Source organism: Tenrec ecaudatus, chromosome 17, assembly GCF_050624435.1.
Source record: "Tenrec ecaudatus isolate mTenEca1 chromosome 17, mTenEca1.hap1, whole genome shotgun sequence".
Classification (NCBI taxonomy): Eukaryota; Metazoa; Chordata; class Mammalia; order Afrosoricida; family Tenrecidae; genus Tenrec; species Tenrec ecaudatus.
Genome location: NC_134546.1, coordinates 57,680,247 through 57,702,481, shown reverse-complemented (window position 1 = coordinate 57,702,481; position 22,235 = coordinate 57,680,247). Strand labels below are relative to the sequence as shown.

Here is a 22,235-nt window from a genome sequence, read left to right as displayed (position 1 = left end):
TGACCCTGTCCCAGTACACACAGGTGAAGTGAATCTGGCAGAGACAACAAAAAGACCTTGCCCCCTGCCTTGCTGAACACCACTGGAGAATCATACAACCAGCTTGGCTGGTTATCATTGCAGTGATGTGAGGTCATTTCAATTTTTATCCCTGAGAGGGAGAAAAGAGCGATTTCCCTTAACTGACTTCTCTAGCCCATTCATTTCCTATTCTCATTTCATTTTTATTCCTGTCAATATCCTTTCCAAGGCTAAAAACCCTTACTTCTTCCCATCTCCATTAATAACCTGCATTAAAAAAAAACATCATGTTCTCTAAACATGATCTTACACACACAGAGAAAATTACAAGACATATAAAAAGCTGTCATACACCTACCACTCAGATTCAGTGAGTTTTAAAATTGCTATTTTCTCCTGATCATTTTATAAAGAAATATTAGTGATACCGTGATATCTCAGTTGTTAAATGTCTCCTAGCTCAAACTTTCCACTACTCGAACAGCAAAGTAGAAAAAAGAAATCAGCTTGGTGTTCTTCACTTTGCTCAATGGTCAAACCAAAGATCTGATTTGCATAAATTTGTATGGGCCCACACACAAAGGGGTAGCACTGCTCTTGCTCAGACAACATAGTAGTAACTTGTGCTAGTGCATTAAAACATTCATCGCTGTGGGTTTTTCACTTGTGTAAAGATCATAACTCTCCAAAGAACGTTAATGATACCAGCAGTCAAGCCACGAGGACAGAGTTAAAGCAATCATTGTAAAATGTGAATCAGGTCACCATTTGTCTGATTTGATAACTGAATATAGCCAAGTTGACAGCAACATTTGGGTGTGTAGGGGGGAGATGAATGTGACTAAAGGGGCTATGTAGTGAAAGGTATAAAATTGTTAACCACGACACAACCCAGACCATAGAAGAGGCTGAAAGTTACTGTGAAGTTGGGTAACATCAGAAACAAATGGACAGTGATTACGGTAGGTAAGGCAGTAGTAATATGCCAGACGGCTAAAGGCCTCCATTTGAAGTCCTGGGAAAAACATGAATTTATAAGTGTAATTTGGGGGCCTCAGAACCAATGTTTAGTTTTCCATTATTTTTATGGGAAAATATGTTCACTTCTCAAATTTTTCGGTTTTCAAACATGAATTTGGAACAAACTGAGTTTGACAACTGAGGTGACACTACAGTGAAAGTTCCTTTCTCTATTCCACAGAGGTAACCACTGTTCTGAGATGGGTATTACTCCCCAAAATGTTTTTATGTGTTTGTTACATATATGGGCACTCATAAATGATATAAAGTATTTTTAAGCTTTAAAAGCAGTACATTTTACACTATCCACTATCTCCCTTCACCCATGTTTCTGTTGTTCATGCCCCCTCCCTCCCGGGGTGTTGTACGTCAGTCATTACAATCGGTTCCCCCTTTCTCTCCCTTCTCCCCCCACCTTCCCACTGCCCTCGAGGTGTCTTATCTGTCCTGCATTCTGTGTATCCAGAGCTCTTAATCTGTACCAGTATACATGTTCTGGTCTAACCAGATTTGTAAGGAAGAACTGGGATCATGATACTGGGGGTGGAAGAAACATTAAAGAACTAGAGGAATGCTGTGTGTTTTGTTGGTACTATACGTCCCTCAGCTGGCTCATGCCTTTCTTGTGACCCTTCTGTGAGGGGATCTCCAATTGTCTACAGATGGGCTTTGGGTCTCCACTCCAACCCCCCCTCATTCACATTGAAAAGGTTGAGTCTTTTTTTAAAAAACAGGGGGAAGCACAAACACAGTCCCCCACTACCACAAATTATGCAGTCGAGTTTCCCACATTTGGGGAAATCGCAGGGGTCAGCATATCCGGAGTGCAATGAATAAGCCTCGCCCTGGGAAAACCACCTTTGTGATCATCTCCCCTGCCAGGTAAGTATGAAATGGCTGAGTCTTCTGATTCCTGATACCTGATCCTGTTTCTGATTCCTGATACCTGATCCCGTGGTCACCTCGTAATGTTGGTGTGCTTCTTCCAATGTGGGCTTTGGTGCTTCCCTGCTAGATGGCCACTGGTTTAACTTCAAGCCTTTAAGACCCCAGGTGCTGTACCTTGTAATAGCCGGGCACCATCAGCTTTCTTCACCACACTTGCTAATGCACCCATTTTGACATTAGCAATCATATTGGGAGGATGAGCATCACAGAATGCTGTTATTAGAACACAGGATTCTTGCACTAAGGGAGAACTTGAGTAGAGGCCCAATGTTCATCTGCTACCTTAATACCTAACCTACAGGTGCACAGACCTGTATCCCTATCGTTATATATTAATACATTTACATATGTGCATGCCTATGTTTATACCTCTAATAAATGTTTTTTGCCTCCTAGCTCTTTCCTATTTCCTCCTGTCCCACTATCATGTTTGACCTTCATTTGGCTCTCTATACTTCCTCCCAGCTACATTGCACTTAATGAACCCCACCAGGCATCCTATGTCCTCCTCACCATCGAATTTGGATCTCTTGTTCCCTTGTCCCTGGGTTTTGATTGCTTCCCCCTTCCTCCTCTCTCCTGTCCACCCCCCGCCCACCAACCATTGACCCCATTGTTTTCTCCTCAGGATTGTTTGTCCTGCCTATCTTAGATGGGCAGACATGAAAAACAAAAACAAAAATATAGTTCCAGGTCTGCCTGTTGATCCTTATGGCTTCCAGTTGCATCTGGTGCAGTGCCAAGCCCTGCCCGAGTCCAAAAACTAATGTCATAATTCCTTGGGGTCTGAGTTGCTTTGCTCCCCTTGCTGCTCTGTTGTGCTCACTTCATGCTACACCCAGGTGTGTGCAGGGGGGCGGGGAGGGGTAATCAGACCGGGCACTATTCCCGCACTTTGTGTATGTTTTGTCTTGCCATAATCGTCAGCCATTCCCCTAGCTACAGGTTCCTTTTTGCCCCTTGTCTAGTTTCCTTGGTAGGAGAATAATCTTCTGAAGCAATGCTACCCTTACTAACTCTCTTGGTCTTATTTATTGTGACAGAAGAATGTTTAATAAATTGATGGCACTAGGGCTTGGTTCTTAGCTCACAGTGCTTGTTCTTGCAGACCCACATGGCTTCATCCACATTTCTGCAAACCAAAATGCTCTCAAGTGTAGTCGCTGCTTGTCCTTTGCCACTGGGCCATCAAGGAGCTGGAAAACTCTCAGGAGTCACTCCCTAATCACAGTATGCTCAGCATACCTACGCCTCAGCAAAATGCCCACGATGCAGGGCTTTGTCTTTCTCTTTTTAAAATGAGTTGTCTTTTCCTTATTGATTTGACTCAGTTTTTCAGACATCCTGAATATTAATCCATCTTCAATTGTATGACAAACAGCTACCTACCAATAAGTGGCTTATTTTTCTATTTTGCTTATCCACCTTTGGTTATAGGAGCTTTCAATTTTTAACTAGTTCTTTATAGTTTATGCCTTATGTTTTTATGCTTTATTTTTAATAACAGCATTAGCAACAATTCCAATTTATTATTATCTACTTGTATTATTCATCCTTCTGAGCCAGCGGTCTCAACCTATGGATTGCGACCCCTCTGGGGGTCAAACGAACCTTTCACAGGGCTCGCCCAATTCCTAACAGTAGCAAAATTAGAGTTATGAAGTAGCAATGAAAATAATTTTATGGTTTGGGGGGTCACCACAACATGAGGAACTGTATGAAAGGGTTGTGACCTTAGGAAGGTTGAGAACCACTGTTCTAAGCGCGTCACAGAGATTATTTCATTTAATTCTTACAACTCCACTGTGAAATTGATTTCAGCAGCATCTTCATTTAAAAATGAGGAAAGAAACAGAAGTATGTGCTTGTCTAAAGTCATCTTTATAATGTGATAAAGCTGAAATCTCAACCAAGCCAGTCTGGCTCCAAATTCCATATTCCTGGTATAATTTTTTTTAATTTTTCTTACCTTAAGGATATATTTATTTATTTGTGATGGTTAGAATTTTTATCAACTAGACATACTCAGGTGAGGGTAAGAGACGCAGCCTATCACGTCTCAGCCTGATGACATCTTGCAGATGTAGCCTTTGGTATAAGAGAAACTCTTCATCTTCAGCAGGATCGGGATCCTGTGTTTGGTTCATTGACCTGTTGTGTCACCTGCAGATCCCAGGACCCATTATAGACTGTTGACCTTGGATTTCTTCAGCTGACCTCAGATTCATTTACTTCTGCTTCCACCAGCTGTGGCCCTCCTGCTGCTTCATCATGCTGCATATTAGTCAGCTTCGGCAGCTGCATGAGTCAAAGAAGTCCTCAACGTACAGTTGACTGATGGACTTGAACTAGATTATTCTTACCTATGTCTACAACTGTGTAAACCATTTTTACACACAGAGAACACAAACCTAACACATTATTATTTCTTCAAAAAAGTTTCAACTTTGTTCATGTCACATGGGTCTTATCTCTTCATAAAATTTATTTTCTTGACAAACTGAGCTAAAACCACACTCGTCACCCCATGTGTTAACACAGTAGGATTGTTCCATAATTTTCTGGCTAATATCCTTATAGAAACAGATTGTCAGGTCTCCCGCCCACTAGCTGGATTCAAACCACCAACCTTTACGTTAGTTGTTGTTAACCTCCACCGAGTCAATTGTGACAGGATAGTAGTCAAAGTCCAGCCACTTACATTACCCTATTGGTGCTGTTGGGTAAGCATTGGACTGGAGGTTCAACCCCACCAACTGCTGAAAAGGAGATAGATGAGGTTTGTGTGCTCCTGGTAATTAACATTTACTGCCTCAGAAACCCTCTATAGGGTCTCCTTTCTCACTCACTGCCATCAAGTCAATGTCAACGCATACCAACCCTATGGGACAGGGTAGAACTGCCCCCTGTGAGTTTAGGAGACTGTAATTCTATGAGTCAGGATTGGTTTTTGTTTTTTATACAGCTTTTATACTATTGTTATAGGTTGGAATTGATTCAATGGTATCAAGTTAGTTTTGTTTGGTTGGTTGGTGGTTTGATTTTCTTTTGTTTTAATCATTTTATTGGGGCCTCTTACAGTCCTTGTAACATTCCATAAATCAACTGTATTAAGCATATTTGTTCTGGTGGTTTGATTTTGTTGCTTGCTTGTTCTAACATTGCACTGAGTTTATGGATAATCAGGAAGGGAAATGACATTGCATTGATACCTACCATTCAAAAATAGCTTGTTCTGAAAAATATATCGTAACTATATTCATTTCTCAAATAAATGGTAAAACAATCACTTAAATTTATTTAAATATACCTTTGATATTTTTATGTATTTAGATGTCATAATTGTTTTAATTCAGGGGCTATTACTGTCTACTTTTTCTTTTTGTAAATCCTAGGTATGTACTTTAATATTTTTCTCACTAATATTTCATGCCATCCAGTCTGAAATGCTCTTTGTTTTATTGCATTGATTTTCCTAGTAGTAGATGGCTTCGTTTGTTTGTCAATTTCCCTTTATAGGTATATTTCCTGATGCAAGTACTAAGGACCTTCTATTTACTATTTTTACCACAACCATGTAATTGTACCTTAAAAGTTAACTATTATAATATTAAATAATTGGTCAGTGTTCAAATTTCACCAGTATCTCCCAATATTTTTCTTATAGTTGGTTTATTTAAATCAAGGGATTCTTCCTTACAGCATCAGTAAGGATAATATCCTGAGCCAGCATGCTCCCGGGCATTCTGGCAGTTAGTTCAGTGATAGGATTCTCACACTCCTATGTAGGAGAACCAAGTTCCATTTCCAGCAAACACTGCGGCCCTCACAGCAGTCAGCAGCAAAGCTACTCCCTATAGACAGGTTAGGTTGGACACTGGAGTTCTCCAATATCTAAAATTGAACAATCTGGCAGTTCTAGAACTAAACTCAAAGAGGAACTCTAACCTGACTTAGAGTTTCCTACAATGAGCTCATTCCCAGGGGCCCCTCCCTGTTACCTCAAAGAAGCCAAAATCTCAACTGCCTTTGCCATTCACTGCTTTGTGGTCTACTCCCTTTGTGCCATAGAAATAAATGCCTTTTTGTGAGCCCCACTCATGTCCACTTGAATTTCTCTTTTTATTATTTTATCTTTCATTGCTTTGTATTTAGAAAATGAAGTTGCCTCAAAATCAACTCCTCAAACCATCTTGACGGCAAGTCAGTTCTTGCTAAACTCCTTGAAAAATCGACAAAAAATTCTAAGCAGAGTGCACGCCAGAATCATCTGGGGGAGATTTTTTAATTTTATTAACTCTTTTAAAATTGTGAACTAGTGAAAGGTTATTGAGTAGACCATCGCTTTTACATTCAACAATTTGTACACATTTTGTTTTAACTTAGCCATTTCAAGCTGCTCTGTGTACAACCACTTATCCCACTTCCTCCCTGTGTTTCCTGTTTCCATTCCTCTTTGTATCCTAACCCTCTGTCCTTGGATAAGCGCAGCCCTTTTTATCTTAAATGGCAAAGGACGCTAGCACAGAAGTGAGTTCGGTTCCAGACCTGCAGGGTGACTAAGGGACAGGGTCTAGGGGTCCCACCTCATTCTCTATCTGACCAGTAAGCTTTAGAGTTCTGTTCCACATTTTTCTCCCACTTTATCCAAGACCTTCTAGTGGGGAACTTTTACAGCATAATATATTCCCAAGCCATAAAGTGGTTCTTGGAGCCCAAGTGGTATAAATGATTAACATGTTGACTGCTAACTGAAAGGATGGTAGTTTGGATCCGCCCAGAGGCACCTCAAAAGAAAGACTTGGAGATCTACTTCTCAAAAATATTTAAAAATTAGCCATTAAAACTCTATAGAGCACAATTCTTACTATTAACACACATAGAGTCACCATGGATAGAAGTCGATTAAGCAGCAACTGGTTTGGCTTTATGGTGGAATAATCTAGGCAACTTGCTGCTGTTGGATGACTCAGGAGGAGTATTCAAAAATCACTAGCCTACATTCCCACTTGCCTCTCCTTTCCCAATGTCCCCACAAAGCAAGTCAACAATATTCTTTGAAAAACCCAAAAGTTAAAGCAGAGTTCCCAAAGTCAAACACCTCTTCAATTGTCACCTTAACACATTACATTAGAGCATCTCCTCTTCCTTGAAACTCTACCTTCACATGACTATTCTTCTTCTTCTAGTCTTCCTAATAAGCTTACTTTTATTTTAACTCATCCATCTGATAGCTCCTTTTCCACTACCTTACATTAATTTTTTTTCCACTACCTTACTTTGAAGACTCTGTTAATCTCCGAAGTTCTGGTCTCTATCCAGCATGCTTCTATTTGGATTTTATCCAGCTTTTTAACTCTTAACTATAGGTCTTATTCATGTATTATCTATGGATGTTTTGGGGCTATACCAACAAATTAAGTAGCAGTAACAGAGACCATATAGCCCACAAAGCCAAAGATGTTTACTATATGGTCCGTTACCAAAAAAAAAAAAAATCTGCTTGAGTAGACCTTCTCAAATAGTAGAGTGAGTGTGTGTGTGTGGGGGGGGGGGGGTGTTGGGAATTAATGGTAAAATCTTATCCATTCAAAAGGAGGCAAGAAAGGAAAGAGAAAAAGTATTAGAACAGGTGGAACAAATAGAAAACAATAAGTTTAAAAATTAAATGTCTCAGTAACTGCATTAAATAAAGGTAAAAGGTTCCAGGTACAAGAAAGATTATCAGGCCAGAGTTTTAAATCTGTTTATATGCAATTTTCAACAGGCAAACTTCTAGAGCATGAAGATATAGAATCTGAAAGCACAAGAAAACATAAATGGAAAAAGGCATACCTTGCAAATACTTGCCAAAAGATATAAAAATAATATTAACAAGATTTCTAAGTTGCTTTAAATATCCCTTAGGTCCTTACTAACAATTACATATATCCCCGACACAAGCTCTGTACACAAATGGATGCAAAAGCAACTGAGGTGAAGAAAGCTGATGGTGCCCGGCTATCGAAAGACTTGGGGTCTTAAAGGCTTGAAAGTAAACAAGCGGCCATCTAGCTCAGAAGCAACAAAGCCCACATGGAAGAAGCACACCATCCTGTGTGATCACGAGGTGTCAAAGGGATGAGGTATCAGGCATCAAAGAACAAAAAATCGTATCATTGTGAATCAGGAGAAGTGCGGAGTGGGGACCCAAAGCCCATCTGTAGGCAACCGGACATCCCCTTACAGAAGGGTTGCGGGGAAGAGACAAGCCAGTCAGGGTGCAGTGTAGCAACGATGAAACATACAACTTTCCCCTAGTTAGTGAATGCTTCCTCCTCCCCCACTATCATGATCCCAATTCTACCTTACAAATCTGGCTAGACCAGAGCATGTACACTGGTACAGAGAGGAACTGGAAACACAGAGAATCCAGGACGGATGACCCCTTCATGACCAGTAGTGAGAGTGGCGAGACCAGGAGGGTGGAGAGGGGGTAAGGGGAACAGATAATAAGGATCTACATATAACCTCCTCCCTGGGGGAAGGACAACAGAAAAGAGGGTGAAGGGAGACGCTGGACCGTGTAAGATATGACAAAATGATAATTTATAAATTATCAAGGGTTCATGAGGGAGGGGGAGCAGGTAGGGAGGGGAAAATATGAGGAGCTGATGCCAAGGGCTTGGGTGAAGAGCAAATGTTTTGAGAATGATGAGGGTAACGAATGTACTAATGTGCTTTATACAATTGATGTATGTATGGATAGTGTTAAAAGAGTTGTATGAGCCCTCAATAAAATGTTTTTTTTAATTACATATTTTCAATCTACGGCAGCGGTTCTCAACCAGTAGGCCGTGACCCCTTTGGAGTCAAACGACCCTTTCATAGGAGTCATCCAATTCATAACAGTAGCAAAATTACAGTTATGAAGTAGCAACAAAAATAATTTTATGGTTGGGGGGGTCACCACAACATGAACTGTATTAAAGGGTTGCGGCATTTGGAAGGTTGAGAACCACTGCTCTACTGAAAAAAAAGGCTATTAGTTCTCTTGTAAAGAAGTAGGAATTAGAAAAAGACTATAAGCAAAAGTCATTAGAGTAACAAGCAGGAAGTTAGCAGTTGCTACAGACAAGAAGGAAAAATCGTGTGGAAACCATCAACCCACTCCCTAGGGAGAAGATGAAGCCGTCTCCTTCTGTAAAGATTACCTACAGGAGCAGTTCTACTCTGTCATAGGGTTACTGTGAGTCACAATGAGCTTGGTTTGGGTTTTACTAATGAACTACGGTCCTTGAGTAAGGAAGACTAAATGAGATTTAGGTCAAAGTTGGCTAAGTTCAACTCTGAAAAAGTACCCATTTCTGAAAAACCAAAGAGAATACACAGAGAAACAGATTTTGAGGAAGCTATGACAAGGGTACATGTCAGCTATCTTCACACTCAATAGGACAGGATGTCAAAAGGCCAAGTAAAAGCCCAAATGGGAGCTGAGATTAAAAAAAAAAAAAAAACATTTCGTAGTTCAATTGCAGGAAAAATGATAGGAGAAATGAGTTATGATATGGCACACTGCAGCACAGGCCAACAGCAAGCAATTGTTTCAGCCTGCCCAGTGTGTAATCTCTCCCTTCTGCTGGGGGAAGCACTGTTTTCTTTTGAAGAATGACTCTTGCTCTCCTTTTGTCACCTGATTCCACTCCCCACCCCAGGTGATTGGTTGGTTTGTGGAGTGATGGGGAAATTACTGGCTATAACATAAGCCCAGCCAATTCGTTTATTCCAATTCCCCTTGCCACCACAACTGCTCAATGAGATTTCATACTGAAACTTCGACTGCAATTATTATAAGAGGCTTTGGGCTTTTGCTTTTTCCAATAGAACAACTAAACTAGAAAGCTGTGAACTAAAGCTGCTGGCAGTCCTCTTTCCTGGAAGCAGAGATGAAACCTCTCTGCAGTTAAATGAAATGAAGCCGAAGAATGGATGAAGGAACTCTGGAACATGCAAACAAAGGATTACCATGCACCCCTTAGAAACAGCAATGAAACCACAAAACACTTCAGGACATAGATAGACCTGGAAATTATTATGCTGAAAGAAGTTAATCCATTATAAAAAGACAAAGATTGTATGAGACTACTACCTACTACAAGGAGAAACACCAAGAAAACCACAGGCTTCTATTTTCAGTCATGGAATCTTCTGACTGGATCACCCAAGCAACGAAGTGCCTGCCTAGCGCTCATGAACCAGGTATCCACCTCTAAAAAATAAAAATTAAAAAAAGAAGAAAAATAATCTGCCTCTACACGGGAGGCCTCACCTCAACGGGAGCAAATCTCTCTTGTAGGAAGGGAGAAGAACAATCAGTTTCTATTTAACACTGTTCTCTGGTTAGCCTAAATCAACAGACATGCCTAATAAGAGTGCTTAGTGAACCTTAAGGGACAGTCAAATCAAGGGGGGTGGAGGAGACATGTTTGTCTCAGAGGAGATTTTATTTCTGTTGGTGGGCAAACCAGGGGGAACAATCTGCCATTGGGAAAAAATGCTTAATATTACTTACATAGACACCCACCCACCACAAACTCCATCCTACCCCCAAAAAAGAGAATATGCCCAGCATTATGTTACTAGTTGGACACTTTCAACCTAGTTTCTCTCCAGCCCGTGGTGACCTGGGCCACATGTTATAGGCAGCTGAGGCTTTCGAGATGCACAGTATTATTCATAGATGACACCAGAAAGATCTGATTTTGAAATCCCACCAAGCAAGATGAACTTTATTTTAAATTCACCTGTAGCAGATTTTAAAAACTGAAATAATCCTTTGGACTTTAGGTTGAAACACACTAGTGTAAGAAGTAGTAGATGACTTCAATCTCAAAGTTATGGGCTTGGAGGCCGTTGGACGTTGGTTTGGATCTTTTGCTTTGACGGCACTCAATGAAGGGTGGCTCAGGACTACCTCTTTGCTTTTTTATGACATGTAGCAATATAGCAGGCACGGTTCTCCCTTTATGAATGAGTGCTATTGAGAGTTTTGCCCGTGTGCTCACTTCAGCAGTATCTATACTAAAATTGGAACGAAACAGAGAAGATTAGCATGGCCCCTGCGCAAAAGTTTTGCCTTATCTCCAACCCTCGCTGTTTGGGAAATAGTGACCACTCACTTAAGTTTGCAATCTGTACAAGTCAACAATCCATGTATTTTGGTCTAAAAGCCGTCCTACACATGTAGACTCTCCTCAACAGTGTTTTACATTCTATACCATTGGCAAAATAAATGCTACTACAAAAGAATTACCATATGGTTCGTGAAGATCTATAATGTTCTCCGATAAAATTACAATGTATTTAATACAAAAGAATCGTAAATACGCGAATAGGTGTCGTGCTTGCACAGAGTCATAGCCCTAATGTAAGAATAATGTTTCTTAGACATGGCCCTAACTCCATACCTGAAGATGAGTGCGCTGGCAAAGACAGATGGTGCCCAGCTATCAGAAAAAATGGCATCTGGGATCGTACAGGTTAATCTTAAAACAAACGAGGCATCAAAATGAAGTGTACATGGAAAAGGCACACGAGCCTGTGTGATTCAAAAATTGACAATAATAAAAATCTAAGATCAAAGCAGACAACAGTGTTAGAGTTTAAATTCTGAGCCCTCCTTCTGCAGAACGCTATATATGACAGTGAAGCCCCAAACCAATGTGCAGGGTCTCCACATGAATTAACCTCTACTGACTTCACACTTGAATGTGAATAGCCTTGCTATCAGACAAGCTGCACTAGAAAGTAGACGAGGAGCTGATGCCAGGGCTCAAGTAAAAAGAAATGCTTTGAAAAGGATGGTGGCGACATATGTCCAAATGTGCTTGACACAATGGACGTATGGATTGTGATAAGAGCTGTAACAGTCCCCAATAAAATGACTTTAAAAAAAAGTAGATGGTTTAAGATGTGCGGACTTTTGTTTTGGATGAAGTTGAATTCAGAGAGGTGACACGCTTATTAAAAGTGGATACAGTAACAATTGTAGCCTGTGATGGTAAAGAAAATACTGGCTCCAACACTTCAGAATGAATAAAGAAATAAAAGGGCGTTGTCATGCCATCTTCTGTTGTTCATCACTTTTTGAGGAGAAGCACAGAATACACTTTTAAAATTTACTCTAACGGGAACCGATTACAAGGATCTACATGTGACCTCCTCCCTGGGGGAAGGACAACAGAAAAGGGGATGAAGGGAGAGGCCGGACAGGGCAAGATATGACAAAATAATAATTTATAAATTATCAAGGGCTCATGAGAGAGGGGGAAGCGGGGAGGGAGGGGGAAAAAAGAGGACCTGATGCAAAGGGCTTAAGTGGAGAGCAAATGCTTTAAAAATGATGAGGGCAAAGAATGTACGGGTGTGCTTTATATAATTGATGTATGTATGGATTGTGATAAGAGTTGTATGAGTCCCTAATAAAATGTTTAAAAATATAATTTATTCTAACAGTGCGGAAATGACTATGCTGTGCTATACTAGCACAGACTTCCCACAGAAAGCTTAAAACTGTAACCTCTTATATTACTTCTACAGCATGAAAAAAACGGAACCTTTTTTTAAATGACATATCAAAAGTTGTTGCCTTCCTACAAGTATTCTGTTATAAACTCATTTTAAAATGTAAAAAAGAAAAGAAAATTAAGATGTAAAGAGTCAAAAAGGAACAAAGTCTGTAAGAACTTACTTTACTGAAAAATGGCATTTCAAATCAGCAGAAAAATAAAGAGATGCAACTCAATAACTGCTGTGGGAATAATTGACTATAAATTAAAGAATAAAACAATGTATAGAATTAGGAATGTTACACATTTTTTTATTCTTTATCCCAAAGTAGCTACTTCAGAAGTCCATGCTCACAGGGAAACCAATGTGGCCAGACAGTTGCTGTGGTGAGGAGGGTGTGGTTCAAGAGACCAGCTTCTGCTGTTATTCACTGGACTGAGTTAGAAGGGACTAATTAGAGGGAAACTGTGTGTGGTGAAGAAAGAAAACAGGAGTTTGGAAATACAGTTTCCTTAAAATTAGAAGTTCAATTAAAAAGACTTAAAAGATTTTAGTTCTATGTCTAAAATAATAGTAATATAATTTCATTTTTTTAATTGCCAATGTTATCTAAAGTATCACTGCTACTTCATCAAGTTCTTAATGTTATTTCCCAAGGGAGGGGAATGGAGGAATGCCCATTTCTCTAACTTGCTTTAATCTTAGGGATCTATTGAAAGTTAGTATGCAGGATTAGAGGCTATCAGTAAGAGGAATGGAAGGGCATTATTGAGCAAAAATGTATGTCTAATGAAATAAGAAATTTGACATCACTACTGATATGTTACTCAAAGCAAAGGCCTCACCAGCACATATAAAATGGAGATCTCACAATATTATCAAGACAGGGTTCATTTCTGAAAACATTTATCTACAACCATAAATTTTATAAAGAGCCTTGATAATGCAGTAGGTTTGGTTGCTAACTTTGAGGTTTGTGGTTCAAAATCACCACTGCTCCTCAGGAGAAAGATGAGGCTCTCCAGTCCCATAAAGCTTTACAGTCTTGGAAACTATACAGAGCTGTGATAGGTCAGTCATGGCAATGGCTTGACTTGGTTTTCTTTTTTGATAAATTTTATGCAGAATGAACTAGCAAATATTTCAAACTTCTCTTGGATAAATAACTATAGGAGAGTGGGGTTCTAGAACTAATTTATAATCTTTTAGTATTTAAAATTATACTACTTTACAAAGTCATTATCATACCAATGTACAATCACATATATAATACAACGTAACTTATTAAATATATAAAATTTGGATTTTTTCACATTTTGTGATTTGAGTGAAAGTTTGCAGAGAAAGTGATTTTCCATTCAGTAACTCATACACAACTGTTTGTGACGCTGATTGCAATGTTCACAATGGTACACACTCTTCCTGCTTCCTTCCTTTGTTTACAGTTTCCATTAGTCCCTCTTTCCTATTCCTTCTTGCCTTCTAGGCTTTATTCCTAAGTAAATGCTGCCCTTTTGATTCTGTATGTTGACTGGTCTAAGAAGGGCATTATCTCTCTGGTGATACTTTTCACCTTATAAGCCTGTTATGTGGCTGACAGTTAAGCCAATGGTAAAATTTGGAATTCTAATCTTTGCAAGCCCTGGGATTTGTAGTGATTCGTTTCTTGGAAAGATCAAGAGGATTCAGTGATAGTCTTGAAGTCCTAAGGCTCTACAGCCATTAGCTCGAAGGAGTCTGGATCCCAAATGACCACAAAGAACAGAGAACCCACCATCAGCTCACCCCAACATCTATTGAATAATAATGTAAATGATACAAATTGTAATGTAAAATTTAAAAATTTAATTGTACAGACCACTGATACTTGGAGACTGTTTAGCAGTTAACCTAACCTACCCTAATGCAACTATAAAATTTTTCCAAACTCTCCCCGTTCTACAGAAATTCCTCCTATCAATATTATCTGTAGGTTTACATTTCCAAGCTGAATTTTTGGACGACAACAGGGCTTTCTTCCAAGGCCCCTCTGGGTGGGCTTTATCCTACAATCGCCTCAAATCTTTCTGTTAGGACCCAAGCACATTAACCATATGCACCACCCAAGACCTCAATGTCACAAAGTTGCAAATTCTCACAATGCTGAGTAAAAAAGTAGATCTAAAAAAGACGCATACTGCTTTATTCCATTTATGTCAAGCTCAACTACACAAAACAAATCTAAGCAATAGAAATATGAAGAGTAGCTTCTTTTCATGGAGGAGATATGCAGGCAGGTCATCTTTGAACTAGTAGAAATACATCTTACAAAAAAAATTCATCTTACAAATACTAAGTAGTAAATATAAATGCAAAGCAAAAGGACATGGAAGGGCCTTTCATCTTATTTCACCTTGTGTATTTATAAATTGTTATGCCTTCTCCAAACTTTACTGATTTGATAGAGACTGGTCACCCCTGCAAGCATGGAAATGAACTCACCCCCCTGGCTCTGCTTTCAGTCAAATAACAAAACAGCAACCTCATAAGAGAACAAAAACATCAGGAAGTTATGCACTCACTAGATCAAACATCTAAGATCAAAAGGGCAACACTTGCCAGGCATAAAGCTCTGAAGGCAGGGAGGAATACAAAAGAGTAATGGAAATGGACAGTGGTAGCAATAGGAAGAGTGCTGTTACATTATGAGAAATGCAATCATTACAATGAATCAAACTGTATATGAGTTAAGACTGGGCTGTCTACACCTGCAAACAATCGCAGCAGTTCCATCATGTCCTATTGGGTTGCCTGAGTCAATATTGCCTTCCTGGCATTGAGTTTTTTAGTTTAAACACTGCATTTTATTAACTCTGGATACTCAATTCCTTCATTCTAGACAATTCAACCAATGCTCCCAATCTCAAAAGTAAAGATAAAATTTACCAAGAAAAACAAATGTTTAAAGTAATTTAAATAGCTATAAGTTCTACTAAGAAAAGATAAACAGAAGATGTACAGAATGATGTGGGAGGGGGAAGGCAGAATGGCAAATTTTTCTAGTAAAAGCCAAGTAGTAAACAGTTTAGGCTTTTAGGATTTATATACCAAAATAGGTGTTTATTGTGTATTCTTTGAGGTTTCTTTGTATATTTGCTTGTTTGGCTTTTCCTCAATCTTTTAAAACTGTAAAGAGCATCCTTAGCTCTCAGGCAGTACAGACACAGGCCATGTGCCACCACAGCTGACCTCATTAGAGTAGAGACATGAGGTAAGATGGAATACCAATTGAAATGATTCAAAACTAATGCAATGCTGAAAGCACTCACTCATCTATCCCTCAAAAATTTGGAGAGAGCCACCTAGCCAATTCACTGGAAGAGATCCATATTGGTGCTAATTCCAAAGAAAGATGACCAACAGAATGCAGAAAATATCAAACAGTATCTTCAAAATCACATGTAAGTAAAATTTTGCTGGCAATACTTCAACAGTTGTAGCAATACACTGGCGAGGGGCTACCAGAAATTAAAGCTGGATTCAGAAGAGGACATGGCAGAAGTGGTATCATTGCTGATGTCAAATTCATCTTGGTTAAAAGCAGAAAATATGAGGAAAGTGTTTACTTTGTTTCAATAATTTTCAATGCATTTAACTGTGTGGATCATAACAAACTGGATAATATGAGAAGAATGGGAGTCCTAGAAGACTTCCTTGTGCTCACGGAAAACCTGTACATAGACCAGGGGCAGTCATACAAGCAGAACATGGGAATCCTGCCTAGTTTACAACCAGGAAAGGTGTGTTAGGGTGCTTTACTTTCACCATACTTATTCAATTTATATGCCAAGAAAATCATCAGAGAAGTTGGAAGAAACAAGTAGGAGGCCCAGCACTGCCTGACCTAAAAACCTACGACATGGCCACAGTAGTCAAAACACCCTGGTACTAGTACAACATGAGACACACAGACCAACAGATCAAAACAGAAACCCCAGACATAAATGCATCAGCCTACAGCCATCTACTCTTGGACAAAGGACCTAGAACCAAACAATGGGCAAAAGACAGCCTCTTCAACAAATGGTTTTGGACAAGCTGGATTTCTATATGCAGAAGAATGAAACAAGACCCATACCTTTCCCCCAAAACGAACTCAAGACGGATTAAAGACCTAAATGTAAACCCAAAGCTCTCAGGATCATCCAGGAGAAGGCTAGAAGAAACTTAAGGGCCCTATTGCAGGGCATACATAGGCTACCAAGGATAAAGGAAGAGGCACACAGAGCAGAAGACAAGATAGATGACTGGGATGTGCTGAAATTACATCATTTATGCATATCAAAGGACTTTATCAAGAGAGTGAAATGAAAGCACAAAAATTGGGAAAAATATTTTACCAACAACACATCAGACAAAGGGCTAATTACAAAAAGATAGAGAACTCTACAACAGCTCAATAAAAAAATAATAAGAAACCCAACTAAGAAATGGGGAAAAGACAAGGACAGACAGTTCAGCAAACATGAAGTATAAATGACTAACAAACACATAAAAAAATGCTCACAATCACTAGCTATGAGGGAGATGCAAACTAAAACCACAATGAGATGCCACTTCACCTCCATAATGCTAGCTCAAATAAACAAAACAGAAAACAACAAATACTGGAGAAGATGAGAGATTGGACCTTGTATGCATACACACATACATACAGCCACTGTGGAAAACAATATAGTGATACTTAAACACCTGGGAATTGAAATCCCATACGATCAAAGCACTACCACTATTAGGCACAGACCCTAAAGAAGTAAGAGACACAGCACAAGTGGATGTATGTCCTCCCATGCTCACAGCAGCACAGTTCATAATAGCAAGAAACTGGAAGCAGCTCAAATGTCCAGCAGTGGAAGAACGGATACAGAAACTATGGTCCATACCATAGTGGAATATTATGCATCCATATAACATGGACAAACCTGGAAACCATTATGCTGAGTGAAGTAAGACAATCACAAAAGGACAAATATTGTATGAGTCCACTACTATAAGAAGAAACACCAATTAAACAAATCTTAGGAAGCAATTATTAAACAAAAGGGGAGAAGGATACCTACCACCATGAACCATACATCACTTACCTGACGCATACTTTACAAGAGCTAACGTGAAGGAGACCTCTTATTGACTGGAGATGGCCATCCACTTGAGGCTATACAATAGCGAGAACTGGGGAACTCAGATGTGAATGGAAGTGGAGAGTGGACTGTGGAGGTGGCAGTCATTAAACCTTGGGGGGACCCTGGCTCAGTGGGTGTCCAATGGAAAGGAACCCAGAATCACCATATATATTTAGTACCTTGATGGTCCCCTGACAGTGACATGATAGGTTTGATCTGTTGGGTAGAGATCTGCCCAAAAGAATTAATTCATAGTTTCCCTCTGGCACCAGTTCCCATACTTAGGTAAACAGAGCTCAGTCGAATGGGAGATCTGTGTTGGGCCACAACTCATGGGCCAGTACTCACACAGACTCCTCATACCGACAGAGAACAAAGTGCTGTGTAATTGCTGTGCAATCACCTTATACGCCATGGGGATAACTGACAATGCTGTACTTTTTTGTTTATCTGGGTTTTTGTTTTCCTGCCTTTAGCTTGTTTTTTGTTTTGTTTGTTTGTCAGTCCTATGGGGTTTTGATTTTGTCATAATATGAACATCAAAGTAATCCTCAGTGGTGCATATCCCATGGATAGGCAGATGGATTCTAGGCTCCCACTTAATTCTAGTCTCAATCCAAGAACAGCTTGTTCTGATAATGTGGCCTTGCTCAATACTCACCTGCATAAAATGATCACTGAAGATAAGTGTACCACAGTAAAGTGTGGGGAAGAAATCAGATGGTGCCCATCATCAATTGGAATAGTGACTGGGGTCTTAAAGGCTTGTATTCAAACAAGCAGTCATCTAAGGGAGGAGTCAAATAAGTCCATTTGGAAGAAGCACATCAGCTTGTACGATACAAAGATAACAATATCAAAATCCAAATATGACAAAGGAAAAAAGATCACATTTTAAATTATGAACAACAAATTTGTAGAAGGCTATGGAGGACAGAGGGAGCCCAAAACCCAACTGTAGAGTACCTAGTCAAATTAAGCCACTGGTAGATCCCCTTCAGCCACAGGCAAGGGTCTCAAGCAGCCTTACCAAGAGAGACCAATGTATTCTTGATTATACTGGCTCTAACTTGATACTTGGGCACTTGACCTCCCTCTTGGCCCAACCTGAATTTGTTCTAGTCGCAAGTATCTCTTGCTTGTTCCATGAGAAAAAATTCTTCTCTGGCTTTTAAAATACTGATGGTGGTCTTTTCTCTCTTACTCATTATTTCTCTTTTTATCATTATTATTATTTTATCCTTGCCACTTTGTTTTGTTTTTATTTTTTGTTTCTGTTGGGTTTACCAGTTTGTGAAGCACAGAAGGAATAGTTGTACAGAAATAATAACTAATGCAAGAGTTTATAGGGGATGTAGGGGGGGTAGAAGATAGGGAGGGTGAGGGAATTCAGAAGTAAACACCTAATGTGATGGGGGGAAGAGTGCACTAGAACTGATTGTGATTATACAACTTACTTCCAAGGCAATTTAATCATGGGAGAAAATACATGTTCTAAAATTGACTGTGGTAATGATTGTACAATACTTTATAAGATTAAACTATTGAATTGTACATGTGGATTATGTGCCAATAAAACTTTTTTAAAAAATAAAGAAGGTAGCATCGGATTCTGAGGAATGCTTATTTACAGGCTGTGATATGCAAATGACACAATCTTGCTTCTTCAAGAAAATAGGACTTGCAGCATTTACTAATGAAGTTCAAATAATACAGCCTTCTGTGTGGATTACAACTCAATATAGAGAAAACAAAAATCCTCACAACTGGACCAATAGACATCATGAAAAACCACCAAAGAATTGAGGTTGTCAAGGATTTCGTTTTACTTGTATCCACAATAAATATTCATGGAAGCAGCAGACAAAACAAAGAAATACTGCATTAAGTAAATCTGCTACAAAAGGTCTATTTAAAATGCTAAACAGAAAATATGTCACTTTGAGGACTAAGTTGTGCCTAACCAAGCCAAGTTATTTTCAATCACCTCATAATCAGGAAAGGTGTGTGTCAGAGTTGACTCACTATACTCAATGTGATTTTGAGTGAGCTGAGCAAACAGAGAAGGTCTATTAAAAATAAGGCATAAAAAATGAGGCATCTAGATTGGAGGAAGGCCTATTAACAACCTACAATATGCTGATGACACAGTTTTGCTTGCTGAATGGGATGAGGGCTTGAAGCACCTGCTAATGGAGATCAAGTATTGCTATAAAACAACTTGTAGTGTCATATCATTGGCTGCACACCTCCATGATACGATCGCCGAGGACAAACGGGTGCATAAGCAAATGTGGCGAAGAAAACTGATGGTGCCCGGCTATCAAAAGAGATAGTGTCTGGGGTCTTAAAGGCTTGAAGGTGAACAAGCGGCCATCTAGCTCAGAAGCAACAAAGCCCACATGGAAGAAGCACACCAGCCAGTGTAATCACGAGGTGTCAAAGGGATCAGGTATAAGGCATCATCAAAAAAAAAAATCCTACCAAATGAATGAAGGGGGAAGTGCAGAGTGGAGACTCAAAGCCCATTTGTCGGCCACGGAGATCCCCTCACAGAGGGGTCTAGGGGAGGAGATGAGTTAGTCAGGGTGCGATGTAGCACCGATGAAGAATACAGCTTTCCTACAGTTCCTAAATGCTTCCTCTCCCGCCCCGCCCTCAACTACCATGATCCGAATTCTACCTTGCAGGGCTGGATAGGGCAGAGGTTGTACACTGGTGCATATGGGGGCTGGAGGCACAGGGAATCCAGGGTGGAAGATACCTTCAGGACCAGGGGTGTGAGGGGCGATACTGGGAGAGTAGAGGGTGATTGGGTTGGAAAGGGGAAACCAATTACAACGATCTACATGTGACCTCCTCCCTGAGGGACGGACAACAGAAAAGGGGGTGAAGGGAGACGCCGGAGAGGGCAAGATATGACAAAATAATAATTTATAAATTATCAAGGGCTCATGAGGGAGAGGGGAACGGGGAGGGAGGGGGGGAAAGAGGCCCTGATGCAAAGGGCTTAAGTGGAGAGCAAATGCTTCGAAAATGATTAGGGCAAAGAATGTACAGATGTGCTTTATACAATTGATGTATGTATATGTATGGATTGTGATGAGTTGTATGAGCCCCTAATAAAATGTTTTTTAAAAAACTTGTAGCATTTACTAATGAAGATCAAATAATACAACCTTCTGCATAGATTACATACAACTCAATATAAAGAAAACAAAAATCCTCCTAATTGGACCAATCAGTAACATGTTGTTAAATGGACAAAAGATTGAAATACTCATGGAAGTAGCATCAAGAGATCAAATGATGCAGAGGATTGGGTAAATCTGCTGCACAAGACCTCTTTAGAGTGTTAAAAAGCCTTAAGTGGAGAGCAAGTGTTTTGAGGATGAGGGCAATGAATTTACAAATGTGCTTTACACAATTGATGTATGTATAGATTGTGATAAGAGTTGTATGAGCCCTTAATAAAATGATTTTAAGTGTTAAAATGCAAGTAGATTACTTTGAGGAATAAGGTGTCCTTGATCCAAGTCATAATATTTTCAATTGCCTCATATGCATGTAAAAGTTGGAGATGGAATAAAGGAGGCTGAAGAAGAATTGATGCATTTGAACCAAGATGCTGACGAAGAATATTGAAAGTACCATGGGCTGGCAAAAGAAAAACCCAATCTGTTTTGGAAGATGTACAGTCAGAACACTCCTTGGAAGCAAGGATGCTAAGACTTTGTCTCACATACTTTAAGCATGTCAGGAGAGATCAGCCCCTGGAGAAAAGCATTCTGCTTGATAAAGGGGAGGGGCAGTGTGAAAAAAGAAGGCCCTTGACAAGGTGGGACTGATATAGGGGCTGCAACAATGAATTCAAACAAAAAAATAACGGTGAGGATGGCACAGGATGTGAGGATGACAGTGTTTCGTTCTGTTGCACACAGGGTCGGCTAAGCGTCTACTCGACTGCATCTAACAACAACAACATAAGCATGTGAAAGTTAGACAAAAAGCAACACTGGAGAAGAACTGATGCATTTGAATGATGGTGTTGGCAAAGAATACTGAACATATCATATCCTGACTGAATAATGAACAGCCAGAATAGTACTGGAGGCAAGAATTGCAAAACAATACTCATGTACTTTGGATATGTTATCGGAGAGACCAGGCCTTGGAGAAAGACATTGAGCTTGGTAAAGTAGAGGGTGAGTGAACAAGAGAAAGACCTTCAATCAGACGGGTTGACAGAGGCTGCAACAACGGACGCAAGCAAAACAATAATTGTGAGGATGGCACAGAACTGGGAAGTGTTTTGTTGTGTTGTACGTGGGGTCACTACAAGTTGCATCATGAAAATGTGGCCTACAAGAAAGAGGAGAGTCAAAATTAATAACTGAAAACATAAATATGGGAACAGAAAATGAAAACTATCTTGATTACACTGGCAACACACATTTTGGTACCTCAAATGATAAGACTTATTTCTAGGTGTAAACTGCTGGTTTAAAAAATGGCACCAGTTTTCCCGTAGCAGCT

At 39.7% G+C, this 22,235-nt stretch overlaps 1 protein-coding gene, 1 non-coding gene and 1 pseudogene across 15 annotated transcripts in view; 1 reads left to right on the top strand and 2 right to left on the bottom strand.

Annotated features, from left to right (window-relative positions):
* The window catches only part of MYO9A (myosin IXA), a 250,951-nt gene that overhangs the window by 215,898 nt on the left and 12,818 nt on the right, over positions 1-22,235 (bottom strand). The gene's annotated exons all lie outside the window — the stretch shown is intronic.
* Positions 1,773-1,931, bottom strand: LOC142431255 (U1 spliceosomal RNA). The gene has a single exon (XR_012780788.1). It is a non-coding gene; the product is annotated as a U1 spliceosomal RNA (small nuclear RNA).
* Positions 11,026-11,095, top strand: LOC142431152 (U6 spliceosomal RNA; annotated as a pseudogene).